The 19,017-nt window shown below is 45.1% G+C and overlaps 1 long non-coding RNA gene across 7 annotated transcripts in view; it reads right to left on the reverse strand.

Moving 5' to 3' along the window:
• Window positions 1-9,984: 9,984 nt before the first annotated feature.
• The window catches only part of LOC125623294 (uncharacterized), a 37,869-nt gene continuing 28,836 nt past the window's right edge, over window positions 9,985-19,017 (reverse strand). For 2 of the 7 annotated variants that reach the window (XR_007352957.2, XR_012665209.1), the window contains 6 exons: window positions 18,242-18,401; window positions 15,410-15,533; window positions 11,787-14,449; window positions 11,499-11,603; window positions 10,505-10,608; window positions 9,985-10,079 (listed from right to left, as the gene is read on the reverse strand). This is a non-coding gene — a long non-coding RNA (uncharacterized LOC125623294). The remainder of the gene's footprint in view (window positions 10,080-10,504; window positions 10,609-11,498; window positions 11,604-11,786; window positions 14,450-15,409; window positions 15,534-18,241; window positions 18,402-19,017) is intronic. The other 5 variants (XR_007352954.2, XR_012665208.1, XR_007352960.1 and 2 more) reach the window with 4 other exon arrangements.

Consider the following 19,017-nt stretch of genomic DNA (forward strand, 5'->3'; position numbering starts at 1 on the left):
CACCTTAATCCCTCCTGTTCTTTGCCTGTGGCACACAACAGCTTAGACTCCTAAAAGTCTATTTTTTTTACAGCAGAATTTACAGTCCAAACTTACTTAGATGCTTTGAAAACTGTCCCCCAAGCATTGATCCTACAATCTCTAACTGCCTCCCCAGTTGACAAAAGCCTGAACTCTCCCTCTGCCAATATCTCCTGTTTCTCCCATGACAGCTTCTACAACACAGGATATGTATTCAACGCTAAATCCAGCAGCATGTTGAAAACTGAAAGTATGGGGAAAGCATAAAAAAATCACACTGGAGCTACTTTACGGTGGGTTTTTACCAGGCAGTTCCTCTGCACCGCCCAACCAGGATGGCATGTCTGAGCGGGAGCAATTCCCCACTGCATGGAAGCAGCAATCAGGAGACACACATTCCCTAATATCTCACAAGCCCTTGCTAGGGAAATATCAGGAACCAGGGAAAATAATGTCATTTCTAACTGACTCAGGGAGGACACAAAAACTGCCACCTCTCCATGTGAGAAAACTAGTGGAAATGGCTTCCACTGACCCTCCTGAGCACAGGGAGTTGGCAGAGCAAATGAGAGAACTTAAAGACTATGATCTGTTGTAACCATTTGACTTCCAGCAGGCCACCAAGCTCAACCCAAACTCAGAAAACATCATGAAAAAACTGTGTGGAATTTGTTGCGGATGTCCAGAAATGCTGAGCATTTAATGCGTAACTGATGGGAATTTAGCTATGGCAACACAGGGCATGTTACACTACAAACTTTAGTCAATCTATGTTAGGTCAACTTACAGCTACCGCAGTAATGACTGCAGTGGTCCAGCTCCACATTATCCTCCTTCTGTGAGGGGTCCTCACCAGGAGTACTTCCATTGACTTAAGAGGGGCAGTCAGCAGTGTGTATGTGTGGAGGGCCGGGGGGGAGAGCCTGGCCTCTCAGCTCCACATGTGGCTGCCTCCCGGACCTCCAGCTCCCGACTGGGAGCCCAGCTGCCGCCACCCCCCAGGCTCTTGGCTCCCCCACTGCCCTTCTCGGCTCTCAGCTCCTTGCTGGGAGCTCGGCAACTGCCTGGGTTCACAGGGGGGAGTTCCAGGTCTGGAGCCCAGGCAGATGATGGGCTCCCAGACGGGAGCTGGGAACCTGGGCATGGCTGGACTTGCAGCAGGGAGCCAGGAGCCTCAGCAAAGCCGGGCTTCTAGTAGGGAACAGGGAGCCCAGAGCCCAAGGGGCACCCAGGCTCCCTGCAGGGAGAGGGGAGCCTGGGTAGCAGCCTGGCTAGGAGTAGGGAGCCTGGGCAGCAGCCCAGCTGGGAGCAGGGAGCCACGACCCCAGGGCTCTAGCTGGAGCCCCACCCCACCCCCCCAACACACACACACCCTGGGGTAAAAGCCTGAGCTGTGAGCCAGACTTTCGTGTCAATTTCGCAGCTCCAGCAGAGAGCCATGAAATTGTCAAGAATGAGAGCCAACAGCTGACATAAGTAATCTGTGCAGCCCTAATTACACCGACACAAACATATGCCTCTCACGGAGGTGGAGTTATTATGTCGGTGTAGTAGGGCACTTACATCAGTGGGAGCAAGACTGTAGTGTGGACACTGACTTAATTAGGACATTGCCTTATGTTGACCTAACTTTGTAGTGTAGACCAGGCCATATCTCTTACTGCATGTACCTGGTGGGGTGTATCTATGCTGAGATTCTATTTCTAATTAGTTGATGTGATGCCTCTGAATTTTTCTATCATTTAAGAATTTGGGACACCCCTACTCAGAAATAAAATGAACAAGTAATTTTTATGGGGGAGGTTGTTGAATTTCCTTTGTGCCTTTCTCAGATTTATTGTAGGGAACCGAGGAATACACATTTGGGTATTATGTTGAATCGTTCCAAGGGACAGTCCCTAGAGTATTGTTTTTTACACTTGACCATTAGATCTGAACAAACAAAGATATCTAAGCACATAATGCAAGGCTGGGAGCATAATTTCAACTCTTCCAACTAGCAATGGAATTGAGCAAGCTTCTGGGTTCAAATGTCAGGGAAGTTAAACAATGCAAGCTCAGTAACCAGTCTCAGAACTGGATATACAAGATTGTGCCAGGTATGTGCTGACGTCATTCCAATAACTTCTCCCCAGCCTGGAACATACTGACACATTGGTGTGGTTGGGATTTGTGAGGAAGTAAATATTGCACATTTGAGAGAGGCTCCCATTGCGGTTGAATATCTGGCCTTTGATTGATGCCAGTTAGGCTTATGTTCAGTAAATCGGATTTCCTCATGAATGGAGATTATTGCTCTGGTAACGACATAGCCCAAATTAGCCCAGTGCATTAAAAGAGAATTTTTGCAAGGCCCAGAAAAATGGGAGCTTCTCTTTGATATCTGTTGCATTGCAGGGGTCCACAAGGGAATCGGCTATCCTGGATCTGGGGGGATTTATTATTCCTGTTGTGCTAGGCACTGCACAAATATGTAACAGGAAGATGGCACCTGCCCTGAAGAGTTTACAGTCTAAGCAAGGCTTGATCTTGCAGCTCTCCCTCATGTGATCAGTAACTCTGGTTTCACTGGAACTATTCCATTGGAGTAAGAGCTGCAGGATTGGGGCTTTCTCTCCCACAGGCCAGACTTAACACACCAGGGACCAAATTCAGTGCAAGTGCTCATATCAGTGGTTCAGATGGAACCTTGGCAGATAATAGTGATTCTGTAAGTAGCATCTTTAGTTTTAGAACAAAATTGTCAGAAAAAAAATTTCCCTGACTCTCAGAAACATACAACACACCACATACATCCAGTTTAAAAAGTTATGTGCCTTCAGGTTTAACCCATTTTTTTTTTTAAATCCGCTCTCCCCAATCAGTTGTCAATGTCTTGCAGTGTCTGCTAATGAGAGAGAACAGAAAGTTCATCTTTGCCCTCAACATGCCCATCGTACTTGACGCTCTGCATTAAGACAAATTACTATAATCAAATCTCATGCTTCAGCCAGTGGCCAACAATAGTCAGGAAGGATTTTTTCCTCAATGTACAATTGGACAGACTTATCCTGTTATGTATTTTTTAGTCCTTCCCCTAAAGCGCCAGAGATTGGCCACACCTGCAACGGGCAACCTGCTGGGGTGGACCAATGCTCTGAGGTGGCACAGTGCATCATCTTTCTTAGATGCTTGGGTGGTCTGCTTAGTTCACATGCTCAGGGTCAACCTGATCACCAGATCTGGGTCAGGAAGAAATTTTCCCTCAAGTCAAATTGGCAGGAACATTGGGGATATTCACCTTTCTCCACAGCATGGCTCGCCTGCTAGGATCATCTGGCCATATCACACCAGTTCCCCGCCACAGGTTCTCTGGCATTGGTGGCACACCTCAGTCTCTCCCATTCTCTGCCTGTGGCACACAACAGTTCAGTTTCCTGAGGACTAAAATCCTTTGGTTTAACTCAAGTTATTGGGCTCAGAAAGGGGTATCTGGATGAAACGTACTACAGCAGACCAGGCTAGATGATCCAATGGTTGCTTCTGGCCTTAAATGCTATGAAACTATGACTCTTTGATCAATGAGTTCCTTGAAACACGCATGAAAGAGATAAACAACAACCCTGAGTTAAAAATCCTGTATTACCCAATATCTAGATAGCTGTCGATGTCTTATTTATAGACTGACTAGATAAGACCAGCATACCCACCTGAGGATAACATTGTTGTAGCAAATTCCTGTGCATTCGCACTCGGCACAAACAACAGTACAATCCCACGCTCTTGTGTGCATGTTCATTTGTGCATAAAAATGCCATAGTAAGTCCCTGTGGGGCCTTGTGCACAGCATTACCACACCAAAGTCCTTTGCGTACACACTTCTGCACAACACTGCACCAACAGAAGCTGCTGCATGCTTGGTATGGTGGAAAATCAGGCTACTTAGACATCTAAATAAGGATTTAAGAGCCTAAATTTATACCTCTAGTTTTGAAAATCTTGGCCCAGGTCTCTGTGTATACAAGAAAAGTTTTCTCAGTAGTAACAAATGGAGTCTGAGTAATGTGTCTATTTGTGATTCTCAGGTCAGGCTGCCACATATTGGGAGGCTGCTTCTGTTGTTTACTTTCATTTCAGCTTGGGCCAAAATGAAAATCCCGCATCCAAACAGCTTAAGAAAAGTTTGAACTGCAAATATCAGGCCTGCTCTAGACATTGTTTCTGGACAGTGCTTGACATACAGAGCTTGATTTTTGGTTACTTTGTACCTTCTGTAGCCAATCACAACTTCACAATGTGCATGTAAAAGGCTAACACCAGGTGAGTGAGTGGAGATGATACAGTAGAGTTTCAATAGTTATTGGTTTCAGAGTAACAGCCGTGTTAGTCTGTATTCGCAAAAAGAAAAGGAGTACTTGTGGCACCTTAGAGACTAACCAATTTATTTGAGCATGAGCTTTCGTGAGCTACAGCTCACTTCATCGGATGCATACCGTGGAAACTGCAGAAGACATTATATACACACAGAGACCATGAAACAATACCTCCTCCCACCCCACTGTCCTGCTGGTAATATCTTATCTAAAGTGATCATCAAGTTGGGCCATTTCCAGCACAAATCCAGGTTTTTTCACCCTCCGCCCCCCCACACACAAACTCACTCTCCTGCTGGTAATAGCTTATCCAAAGTGACCACTCTCCCTACAATGTGCATGATAATCAAGGTGGGCCCCAATAATGTCACGGCTAACCTGGTGGCTGAACTTTGTGACTTTGTCCTTACCCATAACTATTTTACATTTGGGGACAATGTATACCTTCAGATCAGCGGCACTGCTATGGGTACCCGCATGGCCCCACAGTATGCCAACATTTTTATGGCTGATTTAGAACAACGCTTCCTCAGCTCTCGTCCCCTAAAGCCCCTACTCTACTTGCGCTATATTGATGACATCTTCATCATCTGGACCCATGGAAAAGAAGCCCTTGAGGAATTCCACCATGATTTCAACAATTTCCATCCCACCATCAACCTCAGCCTGGTCCAGTCCACACAAGAGATCCACTTCCTGGACACTACAGTGCTAATAAACAATGGTCACATAAACACCACCCTATACCGGAAACCTACTGACCGCTATTCCTACCTACATGCCTCCAGCTTTCACCCTGACCACACCACACGATCCATCGTCTACAGCCAAGCTCTGCAATACAACCGCATTTGCTCCAACCCCTCCGACAGAGACAAACACCTCCAAGATCTCTGTCAAGCTTTCTTACAACTACAATACCCACCTGCGGAAGTGAAGAAACAGATTGATAGAGCCAGAAGAGTTCCCAGAAGTCACCTACTACAGGACAGGCCTAACAAAGAAAATAACAGAACGCCACTAGCCATCATCTTCAGCCCCCAACTAAAACCCCTCCAACGCATTATTAAGGATCTACAACCTATCCTGAAGGATGACCCAACACTCTCACAAATCTTGGGAGACAGGCCAGTCCTTGCCTACAGACAGCCCCGCAACCTGAAGCAAATACTCACCAACAACCACATACCACACAACAGAACCACTAACCCAGGAACCTATCCTTGCAACAAAGCCCATTGCCAACTGTGCCCACATATCTATTCAGGGGACACCATCACAGGGCCTAATAACATCAGCCACACTATCAGAGGCTCGTTCACCTGCACATCCACCAATGTGATATATGCCATCATGTGCCAGCAATGCCCCTCTGCCATTTACATTGGTCAAACTGGACAGTCTCTACGTAAAAGAATAAATGGACACAAATCAGATGTCAAGAATTATAACATTCATAAACCAGTAGGAGAACAAACACTTCAATCTCTCTGGTCACGCAATCACAGACATGAAGGTCGCTATCTTACAACAAAAAAACTTCAAATCCAGACTCCAGCGAGAAACTGCTGAATTGGAATTCATTTGCAAATTGGATACTATTAATTTAGGCTTAAATAGAGACTGGGAGTGGCTAAGTCATTATGCAAGGTAGCCTATTTCCCCTTGTTTTTTCCTACCCCCCCCTCCCCCTACGTTCTGGTTAAACTTGGATTTAAACTTGGAGAGTGGTCAGTTTGGATGAGCTATTGCCAGCAGGAGAGTGAGTTTGTGTGTGTGTGTGTGTTTCCCTGGGTGGGGGGGGGGGGTGAGAGAGCCTGGATTTGTGCTGGAAATGGCCCACCTTGATTATCATGCACATTGTAGGGAGAGTGGTCACTTTGGATACGCTATTACCAGCAGGAGAGTGAGTTTGTGTGTGCGGTTTTTGGAGGGGGGTGAGGGAGTGAGAGAACCTGGATTTGTGCAGGAAATGGCCCACCTTGATTATCATACACATTGTGAAGAGAGTGGTCACTTTGGATGGGCTATTACCAGCAGGAGAGTGAGTTTGGGGGGGGGGGGCGGAGGGTGAGAAAAACTGGATTTGTGCTGAAAATGGCCCAACTTGATGATCACTTTAGATAAGCTATTACCAGCAGGACAGTGGGGTGGGAGGAGGTATTGTTTCATGGTCTCTGTGTGTATATAATGTCTTCTGCAGTTTCCACGGTATGCATCCGATGAAGTGAGCTGTAGCTCACGAAAGCTCATGCTCAAATAAATTGGTTAGTCTCTAAGGTGCCACAAGTACTCCTTTTCTTTTTGCGAATAGTTATTGGGAGAGGCAACTCATTCAAGAGAGAGAGTTGATGGATTGACATAAATTTTACATAAAAGAGGCATGTCTCAGGCACAGTTCAGAGCAGCATGTACTTAACATAGAAGAATGGACTTTTTTGCCGCAGCAGATGCTTAGGGGAGATTATGTTTCAGGCTGCAAGATAAGGAATATGTGTTGATGACATATGAGACCTCATTTCTACATCTGATAAGTCTGTATCTGTTAAAACAACTTGGGATTATTTGGAACAGAGGACAAACATTTTATGTGCACACAGTTCTCCTTTCATTTTCTTAGTGATATTTGTATTTCAGACGAAGATAAGAGCGAATTATCTGTAATTGCAATGAGAAGTGATTTTATAACATGTTGTGGCATTAGCTGCATGTTCCCCTTCTGGGTAGTAGGCTTCAAACAAATCAGAGGTTTGCCAGTGATCTGATTATTATAATTACTTATTTATTTGGATTATTGTGTCACTGATGTAGTCATCTCTTTGTTGCCAACAAACCTGATACAATTACATAAAAATTAAAAGAAAGTTAAAGTTGCAATGTCAAGCACTCCAAAGTTAGGAAACACCAGAATTAAGATTGTCTGTGTAACCTTAATTTGGCTCACTTGTGCATATATATTATGCAACAGTCTTTAATTACATGATCACTGTCACAGTTTAGGGCAACTGCACTTGCATTCTCCCTCAGTGGTCAAGCAAAGGGTGCCCACACTCAGGTTTCCAGCTCTGCAGCTGCTGCCGTTCTGGATGCCTTTCTCTCTTCCGACCCAGGTATTCCCAGGCTGCACAGTTCCCTGCCTTCACCATGTTATCCCCACCACAGGCAGGTTGCCAAACTCATCTGCCTGTTTTCTCTTCAGAGATGGTTAACAGTTCCAGTGTGATGCTGGCCAAGTAATTTAACCTGAATTTTTTTCTAATGGTTCGGGACTATTTAGAAAAACTGGACGAGCACAAGTCCATGGGGCCGGATGCACTGCATCCGAGAGTGCTAACGGAGTTGGCGGATGTGATTGCAGAGCCATTGGCCATTACCTTTGAAAACTCATGGCGATCGGGGGAGGTCCCGGATGACTGGAAAAAGGCTAATGTAGTGCCCATCTTTAAAAAAGGGAAGAAAGAGGATCCTGGGAACTACAGGTCAGTCAGCCTCACCTCAGTCCCTGGAAAAATCATGGAGCAGGTCCTCAAGGAATCAATTCTGAAGCACTTAGAGGAGAGGAAAGTGATCAGGAACAGTCAGCATGAATTCACCAAGGGCAAGTCATGCCTGACTAATCTAATTGCCTTCTATGACGAGATAACTGGCTCTGTGGCTGAGGGGAAAGCAGTGGACATGTTGTTCCTTGACTTCAGCAAGGCTTTTGACACGGTCTCCCACAGTATTCTTGCCAGTATGTTAAAGAAGTATGGGCTGGATGAATGCACTATAAGGTGGATAGAAAGTTGGCTAGATTGTCAGGCTCAATGGGTAGTGATCAATGGCTCCATGTCTAGTTGGCAGCTGATATCAAGTGGAGTGCCCCAAGGGTCGGTCCTGGGGCCAGTTTTGTACAATATCTTCATTAATGATCTGGAGGATGGTGTGGATTGCACCCTGAGCAAGTTTGCAGATGACACTAAACTGGGAGGAGAGGTAGATATGCTGGAGGATAGGGATAGGATACAGAGGTCCCTAGACAAATTAGAGGATTGGGCCAAAAGAAATCTGATGAGGTTCAGCAAGGACACCACCTGCGTAGCCATTCGTTGACTTCCACGATTCAACGGTCTGTACCCCAGTCTTTTCCTTCCACGGGGAGGATGGACGAGAACACCACTTCCACCTCAAACTCCTTTATCCTTCTTCCCAGAGCCACGTAGTCTGCAGTGATCCACTCAAGGTCATTCTTGGCAGTATCATTGGTGCCCAGGTGGAGAAGCAGGAAGGGGTAGCGATCCGAGGGCTTGATGAGTCTCAGCAGTCTCTCCATCACATCGTGAATCCTAGCTCCTGGCAAGCAGCAGACTTCTCAGTTTTCCCGGTTGGGGCAGCAGATAGATGACTCAGTCCCCCTGAGGAGAGAGTCCCCGACCACCACCACCCGTCTCTCTTCTTCTCTCAACAGAAGAATTCTTCCATCAACCTAGCCTCAGGGAGAGCATTAGCTATAGCAGTTGGAGAACCCCTGTCTACATTGAAGCACTACAGCAGTACAACTTTGAAAATCCTTTTCATAGCATTTGATCTTGCAATGTGCTGACCAAGCACTCTGCCCTGATCCAGCAAAGCACTTAAACACATGCTGCATTATGAAGATGTATCAATACAGAGACAATACCTTCACATTTAGGTCTTCAAAGGGTCAAGAGCATCACTGGCCACCTAAAAGAAATAATCACATGCACCAAACTAAAAGTGCTGCATGACAACAGGTGAAAGACTGTCTGACAGACTTATCTGGAGGTGTGCTGGAAATGGCTATTGCAGTAACGTGCTTTAATAACAGAATCTCCTTCTGGGTTGCCAAGCACAAACTCTTCCCGTTGCACATGTGCCTGTTCTAGGTTATCACCATTGTGTTGCTACGAGAGTATTTGGGGCCAAAAGAGGTATAAATAAAAACGCTTGTTCACTGTAACACCATTAAATGGTTGGGGGGGGGGGCATTCATGTCAAGTTAACACTGGTGAGTCCCATTGTAACAGTCACCATTAAAAATGTTTTAACCTTTTATTAAAAACTCAAGAAGGAAAAACAGTTAAAGCATCTGAAATGTAAAGCATTAAGTCAAGCTCTCACTTTAGCAATTTCCCTCATTCTCTCCCCATTTCGATGTACAGAATCTTTTTATTGGAGAAACCTCTGTTTGACTATCTTTTAGATGGTACTTGTGAAGAATGTGGGAAATCTCTATTATTTTTTATGAAAATTGTGTATGCCTAGATTTCCCACCTCACTTTTGTATTGCAATCCACTTGCTATGAAGGGAGGGATTAATCTCTTTCCAGAGACAGGGGAATTAAACTATGAATTGACTGAGTGTGAGTCATGTAGACATGTCTGGGTTCGTAGGAATAGACTGACAAAACCTGTCAATGTATGAATGCAGGTACCTTGAAGATATAATGGGATTGGACCATTCATATTTAATGAAACAACTGCCAGCCAAGGGGCCCTGTTGACTGTGGATGGACAATGTGTGAACACAGCCCTCTCCTACCTGAACCAACAACGTTGGAGAAGGGGTGTCAATCTCATCCTGTTAAAATTAACCAGTCCACACATACTGTAATTTGGAGTGTGACATTTATTGAAATGGCCCTATCCAAGCTCAGTCACAGAGGAAAGTAGGGATCAAAATCACATTCACAGCTTTCATTTCTCCTGGTAGGAAAGAAAAAAAGAGACAGTGATTAAAATCTATAGATTATTTTTTCAAGCAGAAACTAATTTTCTCCCTAAAAAATTATAGTTTTGAGAGGAATTTGTTGCCAAAAATGTGATTTCCAAGAATCTGTTCTTCTAAAAGAAACACCAGCATATAATGTGCCCCTGGGTATCTAGGTGGTAGGGAGTCTCCGGACTAATTGCACAGTATCAACTTTGTTATGATATACCAGCAACTCTGATCTTCAGGGAATGTAGGTAAAGTCCAGGTTGTCCCCAACCTTTTTGAAAGGGTTGGCAGAAAGCAGGCTTTCCTGATCCACAGCAGTATGTGTGGATTTATCTCACATCTAGCTCTCTACTTTTCCTTTTCCTTTACACAAACAATCAACTCTCTTATGCTCTTCTTTCCCCATTCATACCGATCAAATATCTGTTGCTCTCAGTTACCCTTTCCGGGCTCTTGGCTGGTTTCAGCTTGAAGCCTGACTGCAGGGCGTATTGTATTCAGCAAGAGCATACTCTTCTGAAAAAGAAAAGGAAGAAAACATCCATATTCCAACGACAAATCGCTCCAACCCTGTGCATACACATCTGTGGTTAACACACATTCCAGATACACCAGCAGCCAATGGATCTTGTTGTAGCCTCCCCAGGCGTCAAGCGACTTGTTTCCATGACTGATCTAGAATGCATAGTCAGTGCCCAATGTATTGCACTGGGCCCACTGACAATGTTCAGAAGTATTCAGTGTTCAGAGTATTGCACTGGGCCCACCTGACAATGTTCTGATGCTCATTATGTTGATCAGATGGTAGTATGCACAATCACAGGAAGCAGAACATACCTTCAAATCCTCTGTACATCTCTACTGATCTGGGCAAACACCTTGGGACTTTAAGTGTAATGGTAACTATAGCCTTTGGTACTCCATGAAGACTGATACATAGTTACTTAGCTGTTAGGTTCTATGGGGATGATATGGTGGGTGGGTGAGACATGCCAGACTAGACAAGACAGAACCGCTCACCTCAGGTCATTTTTTTCTGCCATCATGCTAAATCTGTAGTACAATGGTTATGCCGCACATTGAACCAGGTAAAGAGTTCTTGAAGTGCCACTGTCCATCTGTCTTTGTGTTCAAATTAAACAAGAATGGGGAGAGAGAATTCCCAATGTCTCTCCTTGGTTGAGGAGCTGTGTAGTAACCAGTAAGAGCTACATACTTACCTTCCACACACTGCTGCTGTGAGGGAAAAAAATAGGGCAAATGCAGAAATGGAAAGAGAAGTCTGCATCCAACCAGCTGGGGAAATGCATCAGATTTCATCACTATGTAGCTCTTTGGCTTCTGCTAAAGCTGGAATCAGTAGTTTGGTTCAGTGGTCTCTTCCCAGGCTCAGCCAGGCCACCTACCTGTTTCGTAGCAGTCATAGATGTGTGCACTGCAGCAGGTTTCATATCAGACCCAGGAAGGTTTTGCTCAACTGAAAAAGAGAAACTGATTTTCTCCTGAGATGCCTGAAAACAGGACAGAAAACTGCATCAGACTTTGTTTCTTTTAATACTAATTGCTGCTACTCTTAATGGATTTATATAGTGTGACTAGGCCATCTGAACAGCCCACCACACCAATTATAGGGGATGGCAATAGACACTTTAAGTCTCTTTGTAGAAAACAATAAACACAGGCTAGTCGCTGACCTGCTGATGATGTGGTTTTTTTCACTTATTTGGGAGTCCATGCTCCAAATATAACAAAAAACAAAAGGACATTCTTCCCCAAGCTTATCTTTTCCAGGTAGAAGAAGACATGGTTGTTCTTGGTTTCCACCTCCATCACTGTGTGATGATCCTGAAGCTTTAAACAAGGAAAATGATATCAACTTTTAACACAGGAGATATCCCTGATCCTACACAAACAGCCATTTGTAGCCAGGGATGGGCAATGGCTATTATATGCCTATGATTCCACAGTGACATCTACTGGCCAGAATAGTTAATAGAAAAACTATTTATTGTGGTTGTCCTAAAAGGAGTATGAAGTCATCATCATCATAAAATATAAAACTTCTCAAAATTCAATGTTTCACATTTTATTGGATAATACAGCATCACGTGGCCCAACCACCTCAGTTACAAACGCATATATGCAACAATAGAGAATAAAACCCAGGACCTTTGGTTCATAAACCCACCTGTTTCTACTGCATTGTCTGTCAGTAGTAGTAGGAATTATATTCTCTGTGGGACAGCCACTAGACGGTAACTTACCTCAGTGACAGGGTTAAACATTTGGGGATAGGGATAGTATTTGGCAGTGGTTGGACAGTTCTATCCCAGTGGCAGAACTGGAAGCCTGGGAGAAAGCTGAGATCACTCGCCTCCAAGACATTGCTTAAATGGTTCCCAACATTTTGGAAATTGACGTCTGGCTTCTGTTTACTCCCAGCCAGATCAGGGTTTGAGATTGAACATGGTCGCAGTATAGATGTAGCATTTGTCTTATGTGAAAGACTTGTATACTAAGGTGGTGAGCCTGCAAGGGAACCACACAAGCATGAGGGAGGAGCAGGGAGTATATCTAAGCTGCCTGGCAATTCTGCTACCACCTTCCACGTGGGATACTGGAGGAGACGCATCAAGCAGAATCTAAAGCCCAATCTGGTCTCATGTCAATCTCCACTCTATGATTTTCCCCATGACTATGCCCCAGCAAGCGGTGCTTGCTAAAAAAGTCTGTACAGTAGACACACAGGTGGGACAAAAGGAATTCTGATTATTACAGCCACCATGTTTCAGCGCCCATTTTCCTTACTCTCAGAATTTTCCCCTAGCAGAGCAATATTTGGAGGAAGGGCAAAGACATCTGTATGTTTCCAAGATCCTTTATTGGGGCAGTTAGAGGCCGTACAGGTGGTTCTCCCACTCCTCATACAAAAAAAGCAGGGTGTCTCCAATCACTCAGCAGCAAAAGCTGCAGGATTGACAGGCAGCTTGGCAAACTAGATTGAAAAACCCTAAAGAGTGAAGTTCTCTATTCATGCCCAGAACAGGTACAATCCACACTGCAGTGGTATAGCCTTCACCAAGCTAGCCTTTCCCCTACCTACACACCCCACAAAAATTGGGGAAAAGGTTGCTTTTAGGGGGCATAGAATATTTGCAGAGGGGGTTCTTTCCCTTAAAAAGAGATGACGCATGCCTGTCAGGATGTACCTGAACTGCATAATGATTCAGAGCTTGAGTTCTTTCTTGGCAACATTAAACTAGTAACTATCGGACAGTTTTTCACAAATGTATCAGAATCCATCATCCCAATGTTAAGGTTGTTAAGAAATTAAGTGAGGCAAAATATTACTATTCAAGTAGCAGAAGGAAAAATGGTTCCAGGATACTCCAAAACGTCCCTTTCTGTTAGTATGCAATGTCTCCCTACTAGGGATGGAAGCTGTTATTCCACAGAGATTGGAGAGAAAAACCCAGAGCATTTACTTACACACCATTGTGAAAGGTAAAGAGGAATTTCAAGGAGAGGAAGAGGCACTAGCATTAATTTGGAGTAATTAATTTCATTAATGTTTTAGAAATTCAGAATTTATCACCATTCCCTAGAAAATCTGGGGCTCAAAGGCATGCATTGTACTTTAGGCAGCAGCTGTGATGCAAAGATGAGCTTCAACCTCCATTGCACATGAGTACCATGTGAGATACAATAATTCAGAGGAACACGCTGACACCCTGGTACTGTCCCAATTGTTTCTGATAGCAAGGTGGGAGGGGAAGGGAGGGTTCTGATTTGAAATGATGGGAGCAGTGGGGAATAGAGTTGTCAGAAAGGTACTGGGATCAGGATTTCCTGGTATACGTAAAGGAGGTAATAATAATGAATCATATTGTCCTGCTGTTACAGCAGAGGTCCAGAAAAGGCCCGGAGATTGAAGATGATGTAAATATGTTTACTGACTTGAAAATGGGTCTGTTTTTATTGGCCTAAAGAAGATATTAGTCTAATTGGTGGACCTAATGATGGCCATGAGGAACAAGTGTCAAACGCCCTTCATGACTGATACCTTTAGACATAATGTAAATGCAAACCTCCCAGAAGACTAAACATGTATAAGTTAATGAATTGCAGGGGAGGAGTCAAAGCTATGTAACTGAAGGGAGAAGCTGTCATCATGTTGTCTGTGGTCTGCACCTTTCGCTGTTGAAGAGCCATCTTGTGTGCTGTGGGAGCAGCTGGAAGGCAAGCTGCCTTCTTCTGTTTCAGTTCAGATGCCGCATGTCACCAAGACAGTCACTGTGTTTGCTCTCTTCCAAGGAGATTTATGTTTGTTGTTTCTCCACTTGCTATTTTCCTATATCTGAAATAAGAAGCACCTCAACTGAGAAATTCACGTGCTGCTTTTTGTTTTTTAGAAACACACTTGCAACATTTGCCTTTATTTCAAGAGAAGCAGAATTTGCCCATTCTTCGTATCTCATTAGATACACTCCTCCTCCCCCTTTCTTTATCTGAGAGTTCATTATTAGAGCTTGTCAGAAAACGGAACAAAAAATTGCCAAAAATTGTCCAACTAGCTCAGAGGTGGGCAAACTACAGCTCGCGGGCCGCATCCAGCCCACGGGACCATCCTGCCTGGCCCCTGAGCTCCTGGCCGGGAAGGCTAGCCCCCAGCCCCTCCCCTGCTGTCCCCCTGCCCTGCAGTAACACCGCCGCGTGGGCAGCGTGGCTTGCACCCGCCCACCTCCCAAGCTTTCCAATAAGCCTGTCCTGCCACTCTGAGCAGCATGGTAAGGGGGCGGGGGGAGGGTGGGGTTGGATAAGGGGTAGGAGGTCCTGGGGGACAGTCAGGGGACAGGGGGCGGTTGGATGGGGTGGAGGTTCAGGGTGGGGGCGGTCAGGAGACAGGGAGCAAAGGGGCTTGGATAGGGGGTGGGGTCCCGGGGGGGACAGGGAGCGGGGGGGGTTGAATGGGGGGGGGTTCTGGCGGGCAGTTAGGGATGGGGATCCCAGGAGGGGGTGGTCAGGGGACAAAGGGGGGGGTTGGATGGGTCCGGAGTCCCAGGGGGCCTGTCAGGGGGTGGGGCTGTGGATAGGGGGTGGGGCAGTCAGGGGACAGGGAGAAGTGGGGGTTGGATAGGGAGTGGGATCCCGGGGGGCCGGTTAGGGGCTGGGGGTCCCGGGAGGGGGGCGGTCAGGGGACAAGGAGTAGGGGGGTTGGATGGTCAGGAGTTCTGAGGGGGGCAGTCAGGGGGCGGGAAGTGGGAGGGGCAGATGGGAGTGGGGGCCAGGTTGTTTGTGGAGGCACAGCCTTCCCTACCCGGTCCTCAATACCATTTCGCAATCCCGATGTGGCCCTCCATCCACGCTGTTCTTCGTTTCAGTGGAGGAGTATTTAGTTCCAGGAAAAACAAGCAGAGCCTCAGTGATGAAACCCTGGAGTCCTGGGGAGAAAAATCATACAATAGAGTATCTTGTTCCTTTCCTGTAGAATTTGCATGGCACTCATGGCTGAAAGCACTTTTCAAAACAAGACCTTACCTGAGCTGAGGAGCCCTCTCCATGGCTTATCTATAATATATGGCCAGTAAAATTTTGTTTTAAACAGCATAAAGTCCTGCAATCTCTCCCCTCCTGTTATTCTAGGGCTAGGATCTGAAAGCTCTGCTGATGCTTCTCAGCCTTTACTGGATGCAACAGCACCAAAAGGACAGGATAGAAAGAACTGTTCTTCAACTCTTTCTGGTGTGTCCTCACTAGGAAACAGGTGTGTTCCTAGCCTTGGTATCGAACCAAAAATCACCCAACTGTTTCTGTACTGGGGTCTTGGAGACCCCCTGGTTTGTCAAAATTGTGGGGAAGGAGGATGGATGCATTTAAAACTGACTTTACTGTAACCAGTGAACTATAAAACTATGAACAAGTTAAAACTTTTCTAGAGTCAGCAGCACACGACACAGTATTTGTGCTGGGTCTAACTGACCCCATGATCAAAACTCTTTTTTTTTTTTTTTTAAACTACATAAAATACAGGTGTTGGGATTTAACTGACCCCAAGTATAGACAATGAAAACAGACAGGAACAGCAACAGTATAAAAGGCAGAAACACAACAAAGTGGCAGTAAATGTCTTATTGCTTTGAACAAATGGAGCAAATAGTCAACATGTTCTGAATATACAAAGTTCTTACACTTTGCATATTTTTATTATTTATTTATTTTATCTGGAGCAGATGTTGCATCTTCCCCATTTCTTAGGCTCTAGATAAGTACCCAGCATACTCGGAATCTGAGGCAAGGCTGCAATGTTCCTTTCTGCATCATGACAGGTTTCAGAGTAGCAGCCATGTTAGTCTGTATTCACAAAAAGAAAAGGAGTACTTGTGGCACCTTAGAGACGAACAAATTTATTTGAGCATAAGCTTTTGTGAGCTACAGCTCACTTCATCGGATGCATCCACTGAATGCATCCAATGAAATGAGCTGTAGCTCACAAAAGCTTATGCTCAAATAAATTTGTTCGTCTCCAAGGTGCCACAAGTACTCCTTTTCTTTCTGCATCAGTGATTTCTCACCCACTGAAACTACAATAAAAGCAATGGAGAAAGATTCATATAATCCCATCATAACTGCTGCCTCAAAATAAAAACAATCTGATGCTGGAATACATGCAAAATTAATTTGGGGTCCAACTGACCCCAATACCATTTAAGTGACTTTTTTCACTACACTAAAACCACAACAGGTATGCAGACAAAACCAGTGCTAACATGTTGGTCTCATCACAGTTTGTGAATACGTAAAAGAAGAGACAGTGGTTTGCCTGTCATGATTTATTTAAATGTTTGTATGTGTTTGGGGTCCAAGAGACCTCCAAAGACCCTTGGATGTGTAGTACTTTCATTTTTGCCACTGACTAAAATTGAGGGATCTAACTGACCTTTTTATTGACTTTGTTTGATACATCAAAACTGCAACCAGCAGCATGATAAAACCAACACGGAAAAAGGGACCTCATCCTACTTTGAGAATAATGTGTGAATAGGCCCAGATTTGACACAAAAAATGTTATTTACATTGTTATGCATAGTGTGGTCAGATAGACCCCAAATCACTAGGCGGGTTAACTCGAGTTAGTAAACATGAAGTAAAATCCTAGTGAAGACAAGACAATTTGTAGCTGTCACATGAATTAGCAGGTCATGGTAAACCCTAGGCTATGCCACAGTTTTAACTTGACCTACTAACCCATTGGAAACTACAAACTGTTTGTCTTCACTGCCTTTTAACCTCATGTTAGCTAACTCAAGTTAAAATGCACACAGGTTCTTTAACGAGCCCCTGCATGGGAAGGCAAAGCTAGGGCACGTCCCATTTCCTAAGGCATGCACACCACTCTGGAGTGTAACCCCAAAATTATACCATCTTGCGCTGCACACGGAACTGTACACTGTAAGCTCATGAAATTGGCCCCCTCCCTCAATGGCGAGAGGAATATACAACAGCTTTTTGCCCCAAGTTATTACTTCCACACACCTTGGTTTTAGACAAAGCAAAAACAAATGTATTAACTACAAAAGATAGATTTTAAGTAATGTGACAAGGCAAGGCCAGATGGCTATAGAAAGGTAGTGGGAGACAGATATATTAGCTCCAGGCTAAACAAATCCCTGGTACCAGGATAAGTGAAATGGCGGCTGCTCCAGGTCAATTAAGACACCTGGGGCCAATTAAGAACTTTCCAGAAGGCAGGGAGAAGGCTAGGTTGATTGGGACACCTGAAGCCAATCAGGGGCTGGCTGAAACTAGTTAAAAGCCTCTCAGTTAGTCAGGTGGGTGTGCATGTCATGAGTTGTGGGAGGAAGTTGTGCTGTTGGAGAGACTGAGTAGTACACACCATATCAGGCACAAGGAAGGAGGCCCTGAGGTAAGGGTGAAGTGGAGTTTGAGGAAGTGAGGGCTGCTGTGGGGGAAGTAGCCCAGGGAATTGTACATGTCATGTTTCTAAAAGATCAGCTACCATAGCTGATACTATGGGCTGGAGCTCGGAGTAGAGGGGGGGCCCGGGCTCCCCCCCACCCTTTTCCCCCTGATTAATCACTGAGACTGGGAGACAACAGTGACTGTGCAAGGAAGGATAACTTCTCCTCACCTCCCTCGCTGGCTTATGATGAAAATGGCTCAGTAGACTGTGACCCTTGTCTCTAGACAGAGAAGGGTTATGTGGAAGGTCACAGTGAGCCTCTGAGGCTAGCGAAAGCCGCCAGGAAACGTGGAACCCATGGAGTCAAGGACAGAGCTTGTCACAGTAACTATAAGGGATAGCAAACAGATCAAATCAGATTACCTAGCAAATAAACAAAACATGCAAACTAAGCTTAATATACTACATAGACTGGATATGAATAGCAAATTCTCACCCTAAATGACGATGCAAGCAGGCTGCAGGATCTTAATGGGCAAGCTGCACTAGCTTACAGCTTGGAAACCCCAGGTGTTCCATTCACAGGCTAAAAATCTCTTTAGCCTGCGTCCAGCACTTCCCCCAGTTCAGTCTTTGTTTCTCAGATGTTTCCAGGAGTCTCTTTGGGTGGGGAGTCACTCACCTGCTTTATATAGCTTTTGCATATGGCGGGAACACTTTGTTTCAAAGCTTGGTTCCCACGCCACTCAACGGAAGAACACTGGAATCCCAAGATGGAGACCAGCACCAGGTGACCTTGTCATGTGTGCTTGTAGTGTCATAGCAATCACGAGTCAGAGGCTGTTTGTAGCATCCTCAGGAAGCCCACCCCCTTACACCCAGTGGGAGATAAACTTCTTCTAAGTCCTATTGTTTTCTCTAATGGCCCTTTAACCTGAATGGGCTCATCCCAGCCAGCCATCTAGACTGAGTGCATGCTGCCTAGTGGGCGTTCCCCAGGTGCA

This window comes from Caretta caretta, chromosome 1 (assembly GCF_965140235.1).
Source record: "Caretta caretta isolate rCarCar2 chromosome 1, rCarCar1.hap1, whole genome shotgun sequence".
NCBI lineage: Eukaryota > Metazoa > Chordata > Testudines > Cheloniidae > Caretta > Caretta caretta.